This window comes from Suncus etruscus, chromosome 5, assembly GCF_024139225.1.
Source record: "Suncus etruscus isolate mSunEtr1 chromosome 5, mSunEtr1.pri.cur, whole genome shotgun sequence".
NCBI classification, from domain to species: Eukaryota; Metazoa; Chordata; class Mammalia; order Eulipotyphla; family Soricidae; genus Suncus; species Suncus etruscus.
The window spans coordinates 136,213,767-136,227,774 of NC_064852.1; the positions used below are offsets into that span (position 1 = coordinate 136,213,767).

A 14,008-nucleotide genomic window follows, 5' to 3' on the forward strand; every position below is an offset into this window, starting at 1 on the left:
AACACATAGCAGGGTGAGAAATACAAATATAAAATTCAACCTATTTTCAAATGTCATTAATATTCACTAAATTCTTCGTTAGTACTATATTTGGGTATTGCAAATCATCATTTAATGTTTTAAGGGGCCGGCGTGGTGGCGCTAGAGGTAAGGTGTCTGCCTTGCCAGCGCTAGCCTAGGACAGACCACGGTTCGATCCCCTGGTGTCCCATATGGTCCCCCAACCCAGGAGCGACTTCTGAGAGCATAGCCAGGAGTAACCCCTGAGTGTCACCAGGTGTGGCCCAAAAAACAAAAACAAAAAAAAAATGTTTTTAACAAGAAAATTGTAAGTTTAATTCTATGAAGGTCAGACTCTTCACCTAGAAAATTGCTACATGTATGACACAAAAGAGCCTTTTGTATATTGGAATTACACAATTAAGCTTGAAATTCTTTTTTTGTTTGTTTGTTTGTTTGTTTGTTTGTTTTTTCGGGTCAAACCCGTTTGATACTCAGGGGTTACTCCTGGCTAAGCGCTCAGAAATTGCCCCTGGCTTGGGGGGATCTAACCGCGGTCCTTCCTTGGCTAGTGCTTGCAAAGCAGACACCTTACCTCTAGCACCACCTTGCAAGCCCCAAGCTTGAAATTCTTTAATAAAATGAATTCTCCATGGAAAATGAATCATCGAGTAGTTTTTATAATATGTGTTTAATAGATAGTTTCATGTTTGTCATTCATTGAATTCTAAAAGATGAGGGAGCTGGAGTGATAACACAGAGGGTAAGTTGCTTGTCTTGCATGTAAGCATCCTGGGTTTGATCTCCCACATCTGACATGGTCCTCCCAGCACGGCCAATTCCTGAATGCAGAGCCAGGAATAAATCCTGAACATGACCAGGTATGACCCCAAAACTCTAAATAAATTAATAATTATAAATTCTAATAGGTAAAATGGTTATTTTAAAGGTAAGAACATACATGAAAGGTGCTCTATAGAAATTAGGGGTCAGATATAACCCAATACAGACAAATAAAGCAATCTCTTGATCTCAGTTCATTCAGCCTGTTAGTAATAAATAAGCCAAAATATTTCTGATAACACTTAACAATTTTTTGTCTTCATCATATCTCTGTTAAAAAAAAATGGTCAATCTCACAGATACATTTTCTTAAAGAAAACGAGAATGAAGAGGGATGAAAAAAATGTGAATCACCTAATTAAATTCGTGGGCAAACTTCAACCTTTGGTAAATTCAATGTTGGCCTAAGGGTCGATTTTTTTTTTCCCACTGTATCCTTCAATCTAGAACCAACTGCAGAACTGGAGTCCTATAACTATTAACTAAACAAATAAGAGCTAATTCCCAGATGTTTTATGTTATTTAAAGTGAAAGATTAATTTGCCTCTGAGTTATACTAAGAAATTCTCACATAATAAAAGGCTACTCAACATAAATGGACTAAGAAAATTACATGAAAGTCAATTTGCTTTTCTCTTGGAAACTTGATTTCAGGGATGAAGAAAATAACTGGACTTTTCGGTAAGTTTATAGATTTCACTATTAGCCTGAAGTACCTACAATATATCTTAATGAAAACAGGGAGAATTATTATTGCCATATTTTACTTTACTATTAGAAACCAAAAGACTTTTGCAATCCCATTAGGCATAAAATAGACTATTAGTTCTCTATGGTCTACACTTTAAACAAAAAATAAATGTAATCTGGGATATCTGTACAACCATATTAGATGTGCTAAAATTGCACATTTAAGGGTGATTTTGGTTTTTTTTAAACCCATCTTTGGATTTTAGTCAAAGACTTGCTTTATTCCCAAAAGATCCTACTAGTACTAGCAAAGAACCATGAGATGCAGAGCCCATTGGCAAAAAGCAAATTTCCAAAATCTAAATAAATATTAGCTGACAGCTTATGAACTAGAGTCAGACAAATCTTAGTCCAAAAAGTGAGCTTACTACCGACTAAAAGATACTTAAATATCCATAGTGTCAGTTTCACCTCTTACGAAATGAGTTAAAATTTTACCCATATCAAAATAAGTATCATTGTACTTAAAGAACAACTATACTTAAACATGCATAATTTATAGATTTATTTTTTATTTATAGAAACTAAGTGATGTTATGTCTAATTTCACTTACATTCTTCCACTTACCTTCAATACAGAAAATGTTCAAGAAATATGTTACCGAATTATCATACTATTAACTATTACTAAATAAATGTAAGGAATTTGATGGCTTAAGTCTGTCTTCAACACTTAGACATTCAGGAGTTAAATACAATCTCCTCCCTATCTAGTCATCTTGGATGTTTCTAACTGTCTTCTCTACAAAATATAAATAATAATGATACTTTATTCCTAAAATCATTATAAGGATTAAATGATTTAACATCAGAAATGTTTAGACTTTCAACAAGTAGTACTAGAATAGTGAATGTACAACAAAAATGCTTAAACTAGACACAGACCTTACAACTTCACAAAAAATATTCAAAATGAATCACAGACCTATATAACACAAACTGTTAAACTACTACAGTGATTCTCAATTATTTTCTGTCATGCCCCAAGGAAGAAGAAAACATTTTTCGCGCCCCCCTCGCTACTGTAAATAGTATCTTTATTAAAAAAAAACTTTTACCTGAAAAACAAAAATATATAAAATAATTTAAACTGTGTTTTAATCAGTCTGGATTATTGGCTACAATGAGCACGTTTTGCAATGCATAGCTTTTCGAAGTGGGTTTGAAGCAGGACACAACAACTTCAGCTCCAGAGATACAGAGACATAAACACAGGGCTTAGCTTGTTGTGACAGTGTTTGCTGAGGTCAAACGTGCTCCCCTTTACGGAGCCTCGCGGCCCCCATGTGGGGCGCTCCTCACTATTTGAGAAGCACTGAACTACTAGAAGATTAAATAAGAGAAAATCTACATGGCTTTGGATTTGGTCATGACATTTTATATATAACACCAATGATACATTAAAGAAATAATTTATAATCTGGACTTTATTAGAGCAAAAAAATCTGTGAAACAAATCATTAAGAAAATAAAAAGATGGGGCCGGGCAGTGGCGCTAGAGGTAAGGTGCCTGCCTTGCCTGCGCTAGCCTTGGACGGACCACGGTTCGATCCCCCGGCCTCCCATATGGTCCCCCAAGCCAGGAGCAACTTCTGAGCGCATAGCCAGGAGTAACCCCTGAGCGTTACCGGGTGTGGCCCAAAAAAAAAAAAGAAAAAGATAAATAAATAAGGGGGCCGGAGAGATAGCATGGAGGTAAGGCATTTGCCTTTCATGCAGAAGGACGGTGGTTTGAATCCCGGCATCCCATATGGTCCCCTGTGCCTGCCAGGGGCGATTTCTGAACATAGAGCCAGGAGTAACCCCTGAGGGCTGCCGGGTGTGACCCCAAAACAAAAAACAAACAAAAATAAATAAATAAATAAGAAAAACTTTAATGGCTGGATAGTTAGTACAGCAATTAAGGTGCTTGTCTGATAAGTCTGGCAGCCAATCTGGGTTTAATACCAGTATTCTCTATGAATCCCCAGAAATGCCAGGAGTAATTCCTGAGTCAAAACCAGAAACAACTCCTGAGCATTGCCATATGTGACCAAAAACTTAAAAAACAAAACAAAACTCTAGGCTAGAAGAAAACATTTGTAAATACCAATATAGAAACTACCATTCAAAACATAGAATGAACATGGAAAACTCAACAGTAAAAGATATATATATCTATATATATGTATATATTACAAAGATTTTATATATATCTTTATTTAAGCACCATGATTACAAGCATGTTTGTAATTGGGTTTCAGTCATAAGCAGAATAATCCCTTCACCAGTGCAACATTCCCACCACCAATATCCCCCCCTTCTTCACCCCTGCCTGTATTCAAGACATTCTACCTCTTTCATTCTTTAACATTGTCATGCTAGTTGTTAGTGTAGTTATTTCTCTAACAGCGTTCACCACTCTTTGTGGTAAGCTTCAAATTGTGAGCTGGTCCTTCCAGCCCTTCCAGCCCTTAACTCTATTGTCTCTGGGCCTTATTACAGTAATGCTTTAATTTTTCTTAAAGCCCATAGATGAGTGAGACTATTCTGTGTGTGTGTGTGTGTCTCTCTCTCCCTCTGACTCATTTCCCTCAGCATAATAGATTCCATGTACATACATGTACAGGAAAATTTCATGACTTCATCTTTCCTGACAGCTGCATAATATAATACAAAGATCTTAATCTCAGTAGAAAACCCACAATAGAAGATATAAGGTGGCAAATAAGAATATAAAAAGATACTCCATATTATATATCATCAGTAAAATATGAATTAATACAATAAAATCTAACCACACAACTCTTAGCCAAAAGTCAAACATTGACACCATCAGCTGATTTTGAGGATGTGAAACAAAGGAATTTTCATCCATTATTTGTGAGAATATCTGATTTTTTTTTTTTGGTTTTTTTTTGGGCCACACCCGTTTGATGCTCAGGGGTTACTCCTGGCTAAGCGCTCAGAAATTGCCCCTGGCTTGGGGGAACCATATGGGACACCGGGGGATCAAACCATTGTCCTTCCTGGGCTAGCGCTTGCAAGGCAGACACCTTACCTCTAGCGCCACTTTGCCGGCCCCGAAAATATCTGATTTCTTACAAAACTAATGTAATTCTTAACCACATAACTATTGTCTTCCTTGGTATTTATCCAAAAGAGTTAAACACTTAGTTCTGCATAAAACCCAATACATAGATGTTTATAATTATTTCACTTGTAATTGCCAAAATTTGAAAACAAGATTTATTTAGTAAACAAATAAATGTTTGTACCTCCAAATATTGATTATAGACACTAAGAAGAAATCCATCAAGCCTTGAAAGGACAAGCCATAGAATATACTGTACAAAAACATAAGAGTGAACCATTATATAAACTATGAACTTAAAAAAAATAATGATGTAGACCAGAACAATAGCGCAGCAGTGGGATGTTTGCCTTGCACGCAGCCAACCCAGGAAGAACTGGGATATGATTCCTGATATGCCATATGGTTCCAGAGCCTGCCAGGACCGATTTCTAAACACAGAGCCGGGAGTAACCCCTGAGTGTCACCGGGTTACCAAAAAAATAAGTTATTAATAATAATAACTACCAAAAATAATAATGATGATGTGTTGAGATAGGTCCATGTATGGTAAAAGAAACAGCATTGCACTAGGAGATGCTAGCAATGGGGAGTGAGTCATATATGAAGAGAAGGAGGGAATATATGGCAAATCTCAATAATGTTTTAATAGTGCTGTGAACCTGAAACTGCTCTGAAAATATTTTAAGTGATTAAAGGTTGGCACATGGAAAGGACCATCAAGATGAAACTGCGACCACTGACTTAGAGAAAGACAGTAGCATTTAAATTATTTACAAATGTCTGAATTAGGGCCCGGAGAGATAGCACAGCAGCGTTTGCCTTGCAAGCAGCCTATCCAGGACCTAAGGTGGTTGGTTCGAATCCCGGTGTCCCATATGGTCCCCCGTGCCTGCCAGGAGCTATTTCTGAGCAGACAGCCAGGAGTAACCCCTGAGCACTGCCGGGTGTGACCCAAAAACCAAAAAAAAAAAAAAAAAAAAAAAAAAACAAATGTCTGAATTAAATAAGGAAAAATACCCCACAAGTGCTGCATTTCTTGGAGAGGGCATAGCTTAAAAGTCACTTCTGTGGATAGTGCTGCAAAGAACATAGGAGTATATATATATATATATATATATATATATATATATATATATATATATATACATATATATATTCTTCAATTTGTCTTTGGATCCTTGGGGCACATTCTAAGAAGTAGAATTGCTTGGTCAAATGGAAGCTCAATTTCTAGCTTTTTTTTTTTTTCATTTGGTTTTTGGATCACATTCAGCAGCGCTCAGGGGTCACCCCTGGTTCTTTGCTCAGAAATCGCTCCTGGCAGGCTCGGGGGACCATATGGGATGCTGGGATTTGAACCACAGTCCTTCTGCATGCAAGGCAAATGCCCTAACTCCATGCTATCTCTCTGGCCCCAATTCCTAACATTTTAAGGAAATTCATATTGTTTTCTAGAAAGACTGAGCTAGTTATCATTCCTACTAGCAATGAATGAGAATTACTTTCTCCCCATATCAGCTCCAGCACTAGTTGTTCTTGGTTTTTTTTGATATGTGGCAATCTGTCACAAGATATATCTCATTGTTTTTATTTGCATCTCCCTAATGAATAATGCAGAGTAATTTTTGTGTGCCTTTTGGCCATTTGAATTTCTTCTTTGAAGAAGACTCTGCTCATCTCTTCTTCTCTTTTTGGGGGGCTCACACCCGGCAGCACTCAGGGGTTACTCCTGGCTCTATGCTCAGAAATCGCCCCTGGCAGGCACAGGAGACCATATGGGATGCCCGGATTCGAACCACCGTCCTTCTGCATGAAAGGCAAATGCTTTACCTCCATGCTATCTCTGTTTCTATCCTATAATGTTATCTTATAATATTATATCAGTACCTTATATGTCTTTGAGAAAATTCGACATTAGAAACACTAATGACTATGATATGTCAAGCTCAAGTTTGCATGGACTCACAAAGATAATGATATAATTCTACATTTGTCTTCCTATGACTCATAATTTTTCAAGTCTACTCAGTCATAAAAATTCCTCCTCCTAATCCCTCAGAAACATAGATTTCTGAGGCTAAGGAATAAACATACTCTTTCCAGTCCAGCCTCTGTCTGTCATTGCTTGCACCAGCTACAATGGTAGCTGTTTACAAGAAACAAGAAATTCTTAACTTTTATTATTTGTGTTTTGAGAAATAGTATCTTTTAGTGAAATAGTCAAGATAAGTTTAACTGGGAGACTCAACTATTGGGTTATATAACATCGATTGTTGATTTGCATGGCATACTATGAATTCAAATCTTTTCACAAAAAAAGCGCATTTTCCTTTTTTGATTACTTATTGATGACTTATGTCATTTGGGACAATCAAAGCTGAGAATCTGGCTGTTGCATCCTGTCTTTCATAAGTTCTGGTGAAGCAGCTAAACTCTTGCCATGTCTGGTTCTTTGTGTTTCTGTAGAGATTTCTTTTGAAAAGAGAACATTTTTCCTGAAAGAATGTTATCTCAGAAAAACCACAAGGAAGGAAAAATCTCCATTAGTTATATAATGATATATAGGCAAGCCAGGGACAGGCTAAAAAAACCTCTGAAAAAGCAAAATTGATAAAGAGAATTTCATAATTCAGAAAGCCAAATGAAATAGAAAGGGTCAAAAGATGTACCTCTTTTTCAGGGATGCTTGAAAATTAATAGTATAGTATATCAAATAATGTGATTATCTTGCTATGCGTTACATTCATTTTATTAACTATATATGTTTTTTCTCTTTATTTGAATTATTCTATGTACTTTCAAAAATGGATCAATGAATTTGTAGTAGAAATTATGATAATCTTTTATGATAAGATATTGTCAGTATTATTTAAAGTTATTAATAGAAAAAGATTTTCTTTGCCACCAAAATCAACAACAAATTCCCCTATGCTTGAGTGGAAATCAGACCCTAACAACAAAAGGAATGCCACTTTAAAATGAGAGTGTCATATTAATTAGCCTAATGATTTATTAGACTTATAGAAGAGAGAAAAAGATGGAGTCTAAAATGTTTGTTAACATCAATAGAAATAAAATTTAAAAGAATTTTATAATAGAGAATTCTGTCACACAAAAATTGCTGTGGCATATGGAGCCAGAGCGATTCACAGTATTTGCCTTGCATGGGGCTGAGCCAGGTTTTATCCCTGACATCCTATATGGTTTTCTCAAGCCTACCAGGAGTAATTTCCAACTGCAGAAACAGGAGTAACCCCAGAGCACCATTGCATGTGGTCCAAAAATCAAAAAATAAAATACTGTGGCATAAAATGTTGTTCTAAATGTTTTATATAGTATATGTAGACAAATAAGACAACAGCTAGAGTCAACTAAGAAGACACAGGGCAGAGCAACTCAGTGTGCAGGAAGATGCTGTTCTCTGCAATCAAAGACAGAAAGGAAACCTGAGAAATTAATGTCATATTTGGGTCAAGATAAGAATGTCCTGCTTTGTTTTGCTTTAATTTGGTTTGGTTTTTATTGCTTTCTACAATTGAGATACTATGATTGACAATGGCTCCAACAGCTCATCCATCACAAGGACCTGAGTTGCTTTCCTCTACCAACATCCGAAGGCCCTTCTCACTACCACCAAGTAAACTCAGTTCTGTGGACCAATTTTGTTGCTTTAATACTTGCAGGGGGAAAATCAATGTTAGCTAATACAACCGTTAAAAGATAAAAAGTTGACAGTTTCTCCGGTCCTCAAAAGTATGAGCTAAATTGCTGCAGACGTGTTGCATCTCAGCAGTTCTCATGGGTCATAGTACTACTTCACGAGAGGAAAACGGGTACACTAGCGGACGAATATGAAATATGAAATAATGATACCACACGCAGTGTATGTGGGGTCAACACGTTTCTGGCAGAAGTGCGACAAATTTAATCTTTAGGCAAGGGAGTACATAAAGGGTAAAGAGAGAATCATATCATAAAAGGAATGCCAACATTTGTTTTTTTTTTCAAAGTACAGGAACTATCAATGTACATTGTTTGATTTTTTTTGTTTGTTTGTTTTTGTTTTTGGGCCACACCCGGCAGTGCTCAGGGGTTACTCCTGGCTGTCTGCTCAGAAATAGCTCCTGGCAGGCACGGGGACCACCGGGATTCGAACCAACCACCTTTGGTCCTGAATCAGCTGCTTGCAAGGCAAGCTAGGGCCCACATTGTTTGATTTTAAAACAAATACACATAGCTTTAGGTAGTTTGTAACCTTAGAATAGAATAGGTTTCAGTTAGGAGACAGAGGATAAAAGGAAGCCTAATTTCTTACATATCAAAGTAGATCCTGGCCCTAGGTGTCATTACAGATGTAAATTAAGGGATAGCAGAAATCCTGGTTTTCTCCTAATAACAAATATCCTTAAACTGAGGAAAATAGTATTCTAGCTAGGGGCTAAGACCCACTTCCTATGATCTGGTAATAGAAAGAGATAAAACTAAAGAAAGAAGTACATAATTAAACCTAGTAAAATAGCCTAATTCTACACTGGTCAAACCTGTTTGTAAGCAGATATTCAAAGTGACAGGGAAAGTCCCCGAGGCAAAATTATTCTGCTGTGGTGCTCAAAGGCAAGGAGAGAAGACCATTGTCTTGAAGATACTAAGTTTTGACTTAGCCTTAGGAAGCAAATAGGCTGACAGAAAGAGAGGTAGCTGGTTTGGACTTTGAGTTGCAAATATACTTAGCCAGCAGGAAACTTCTAGCAGTTTTCTTTGGTACTGAAATTTCTTTATGACTGCAGGATAACTAAAGTCGAATTTCTGTATTTAGTAAAGGATACAAAATTAAATTGAAAAATCCGGACGACCCGACCCCCCAGTTGCCCAGCACAGAATAGTGAAAAAGGCACGTGCTCAGCAAATTGCAGGCAAGTTCCAAGTTTAATCTGATCGATCAGAGGTTCGAAACGTGCTCAGAGCAGAGCAGAGGTTGCGAACCCCAAAGTCTGAAATCAAGGGGTTTTTATACAGTTTTCAGGTGGGCTGTGTTATTTTTACAGAGGAAACAGGAATGGGCTTTGATATGGGGGAATCCGGAGGTTTTGGGGGTAGGTGTGAGTAGGGTCCAGACTTCAAGTCTCCAAGTGAGCGGGATCCAGACATTAAGTCTCCAAGATGTCTTCAGCACAATTAATGCAGGGTCTGTAAAACCATGGGGAGCCAGCAAATGGATCAGCACCTGTAACTCAGTAGATAAAAGACAAGCAGGTAGTTAACACAGAGGGGAGGTTGAGGGGGGAACATTGCATTGCATGAGAAAGAGACAGACAACTCCCATCAGGAATGTGTAGGGGAAAATATGTTTTTCACTTCTTTCAAAATAAAAGGAAAAGAGAAATATAATGTCACAGCTATGTCAGAAATATAGCCAGTAATCCACACAGGGGTTATAATTGACTTCTCCAACAGGCCTTCTGGCTGAAATATTTCTTGGGAGGAAAATTAGGCACTGCACCAGGAAAGCCAAAAGACACATCTGGAGTGTGCCTCCCTTGATAATGGAGACATGCATGCTGCATGCCTTGACACTAAATGTCCCTTTACTCCCAGAATAAAAAACCCTCAACTACCAAAATCATCTGCTTGATATCTGCAATTCATCAGTAAACCATTTGAGTAGAATACATGATACTAAGTAACAAAGGACATTTTTTTTTTGTTTGGCATTATCATTGAGTCTGTTCCAAGTGAAATGTACTGAATGAATTTTGGCTAACAAATTCAAATAATCCTCAACATATGTTTATTTTTATTACAGGTTTCTGGGTCCATTAATAAATTGTTATCCTGAGATTAATCACACTGTACTGTATATTGCATATATGACCATCAATAAAAGTTTTCTACAAAAACCCTGTTTTATTTCATAGATGGTGACTTCTAATACTCACAGATAACATAATCTGTGGCCATCTATCAATGTTCTCTAAACTATAAACTCACCCTCATTGTCTTAGGTACTACCCTCTCAGTAAGTACAATGTGAAATTTGATCCTCAGGGAGTAAGAGCTGGTCCCTGAAAAGGGACCTACTTTTCTTGTCCCTTTCTTTGTGGCTCTGGCCCTTGGTGCCGTCTCTCCAGAACTCTCATTGTTCTTGAGAGTAAGTAGCATATGAACAATTAAGCTCCACCAATGAAAACCTCTACAGATGTCTTTCCAGTGAGTTTTACCAAACCTCTATAGAACTAATTTTTAGCTGGCCTCACCTGGGTCCTACACCAGAAAGTTCCCAGTCAGCCCTGGCTGGTGGTACTTCAACAGATATTTCTGTAATTAAATGGTACAGCTAAACTTTCTCTGGTTGTATCTGGATGTCATCATTGGTATCTTTCCTGGTCTTTCTTTTTTTTTCATGGGTACTTAGCTTATTCAACTGAAGAGACAGAATGTGTACTCCCAATGTCTACTATTCATATATTTCATAGAGTTCTCTTTATGACTTAGTTAATTCTTTATTCCTTGTTAAGCATCTTCTATTAGTTCATTATTAAATAATTCTTTATATGAGAATATTCCCTCAAGTTTCTTAGAAATTTCTGTCTCCTGGTTATACTCTGACACTTCATCTCTAGGTCATACACAGAAATTCTGCATGCTATATTTCCTTGTCTTACATAGTAACAGGAGTTTATAGACTTCCAAAATAAATAAATCTACAAGTTGTAATGTTTCACATGTAAGATCAAATTTCAAGGCATGGTAATCTAGTACATAAAATTTTATCAATATACATTATTATGCAAATATTTATCAATTAGAAAAAAACTAAAGACACTGAATTTCTGTTGTGACCTTCCTTAAATCAAACAAAATTAATTTTAATGTGGTTCCATGGTAACATTTTAAGTATGGAGAATTAAATTGTACAGCTAAATGCTCTGTTTGTAGAAGTGTTGTTTTTTTTTTATTAGAAATGGACTCTAGGGGCCAGAGAGATAGCATGGAGGTAAGGCATTTGCCTTGCATGCAGAAGTCAGTGGTTTGAATCACGGCATCCCATATGGTCCCCTGAGCCTGACAGGAGTGATTTCTGAGCTTAGAGCCAGGAGTAACCCCTGAGCGCTGACGGGTGTGAGCCAAAAACCAAAAAAAGAAAAAAGAAAAAAAGAAAAAGAAAAGAAAAATAAAAGAAAAGGACTCTAGGACCTGTGGGCCGGCTGGCTTTGGGCGTGGATGGGAAATACAGTCATCAGAATTGACTGCAGGAGAAAGATCCTAACCAACCATCAGTATAAATGGAAGAAACTGGAGAAGTTCTCCAAAAGCTGCCACTCCCCAAAACACCAAGGCCAGATGGTGTTGCAGGTTAAATTTTTTTTATGAAAAAGATACGAAGCAGCATGATGGATTCAGAGGCTCATGAAAAGTGGCTGTCATCTTCCAGTCAGGAGCTATCCCCTCACATCACAAGTTTCAGTGAAATGAAGCATTACTTGTGTGACTACTGCAGCGTTCAACAATGTGGCCCTCACATTCCCCATTCAGAAGGTTCTCTTCCGGCAGCAGCTCTATGGCATCAAAACTCGAGTTGCTATTCTTCAGCAGCAGAAGGATAGGTTTTGAAACTTATATCGCAGTATCCTCCCACGCTGATGCAGAAGACCACCACACTGGCACTTATGTGTGGTCTGTAGGAGGATCTGAAGCATGTCAGCTCTCTGGAGTTCGCCACTCAGAGCCTGGCAGCAGTCCTCGCAGGCACAACCGACAACATTTTCACTCCGCTGGAAAGAGTTCAGACCTTGCTTCAAGACCATCGGTACCATGACAAACTTACCAACACTTGGGCATTCAAGGCATTGAAGTGCCATGGAATCCGACAGTATTACAGGGACTTAGTGCCCTTTCTTTTCCGTAATGGGTTTAGCAATGTCCTGTGTTTTGGTTTACGAGGCCCTATTAAGGAGCATCTGCCACCACAACGACCCATCTGATCAACGATTTCATCTGTGGGGATCTGTTGGGGGCTATGCTGGGAATTCTGTTCTTCCCAATCAATGAGGTAAAAACTTGAATGCAATCTCAGATTGGTAGGGAGTTTCAATCTTCCCCCTAGGTGTTCCCAAAAATCTGGCTAGAATGGGATAGGAAGCTCACAAATCTTTTCAGAGGTGTCCATTTGAATTATCACCATTCCCTCATTTCTTGGAGAATTAATGCAACTTATGAGTTCTTGTTAAAAATTATATGAAAGAAATCATTAGCCTAGTGACATTTATCAGTACAGTAAGGCCCTCTAAGAAGAATGAACTTTAGCTTCATTCCTAATTGGCAAAACACAGTGGTATCTTAAGTCCAGGGCATAGTGAATATGGGCACAGCAAATTTAGAATAAAAGATTTCAGTGGGAAATGATGAGGGTTTTATTTTGTTGTCCCCTCTCCTTTTATTTTTAAAGTCAGAATTAAAAAAAAAAAAAAAAAAAAAGAAATGGACTCTATTAGTGCCTACAACACAAGGATTTAAATATTTAAATAAGCTTCTACTAGTGATTATTCTAAAAGTAAACTATATGTTTTAGCTTACACTTTCATCTTATCCATTAAAAATAAGATCTTTGCAGTCTACACCATCCTTCATCATGAGGGACCAATAGAAAAGGAAGTATTTCAAATTATACATCTGATGAAAGTCTAGTAGTATCCAGAATGTGCTAAGAATGCATACAGTTCGGGGTCAGCGAGGTGGCGCTAGAGATAAGGTCTTGCAAGAGCTAGCCAAGGAAGGACCACAGTTTGATCCCTGGAGTCCCATATGGTCCCCCCAAGCCAGGGGCAATTTCTGAGTGCTTAGCCAGGAGTAACCCCTGAGCATCAAACGAGTGTGGCCCGAAAAACCAAAAAAAAAAAAAAAATGCATACAGTTCAATAGCAAACAAGATAAACCAATTGATGGGGCTGGAGAGATAGCCCAGTGGTAAGGTGTTTGCCTTGCCTGCAGCCAACAAAGGACAGATATCAGTTGGATTCACAGGACCCAATATGGTCCCCTGAGTCAGCCAGGAGCGATTTCTAAGTGCAAAACCAGGAGTAAACCTGGAGTGCCACCAGGTGTGGCCCCAAAACAAACAAAAAAACCAACAAAAAAGATAAACTGATTGAAAATGAAAACAAATTTTCAGATTCTCCAATAAAATATACAGATAACCAACAAGACATAAAATGTTGTCCAATGTTATTAGCCACTAGAAAATGCAAATTAAACATGAGAAATAACTTCCGAGTCAATATTATAAAAAGAACTAATTTATTGTTGAAGATAGGTAGCATTGGTGAGGATATAGAGGAAATG

At 37.6% G+C, this 14,008-nt stretch overlaps 1 pseudogene; it reads left to right on the top strand.

The window, feature by feature from the left end:
- Nucleotides 1-11,890: 11,890 nt before the first annotated feature.
- LOC126009185 (mitochondrial nicotinamide adenine dinucleotide transporter SLC25A51-like) lies at nucleotides 11,891-12,908 on the top strand (annotated as a pseudogene).
- Nucleotides 12,909-14,008: the final 1,100 nt, after the last annotated feature.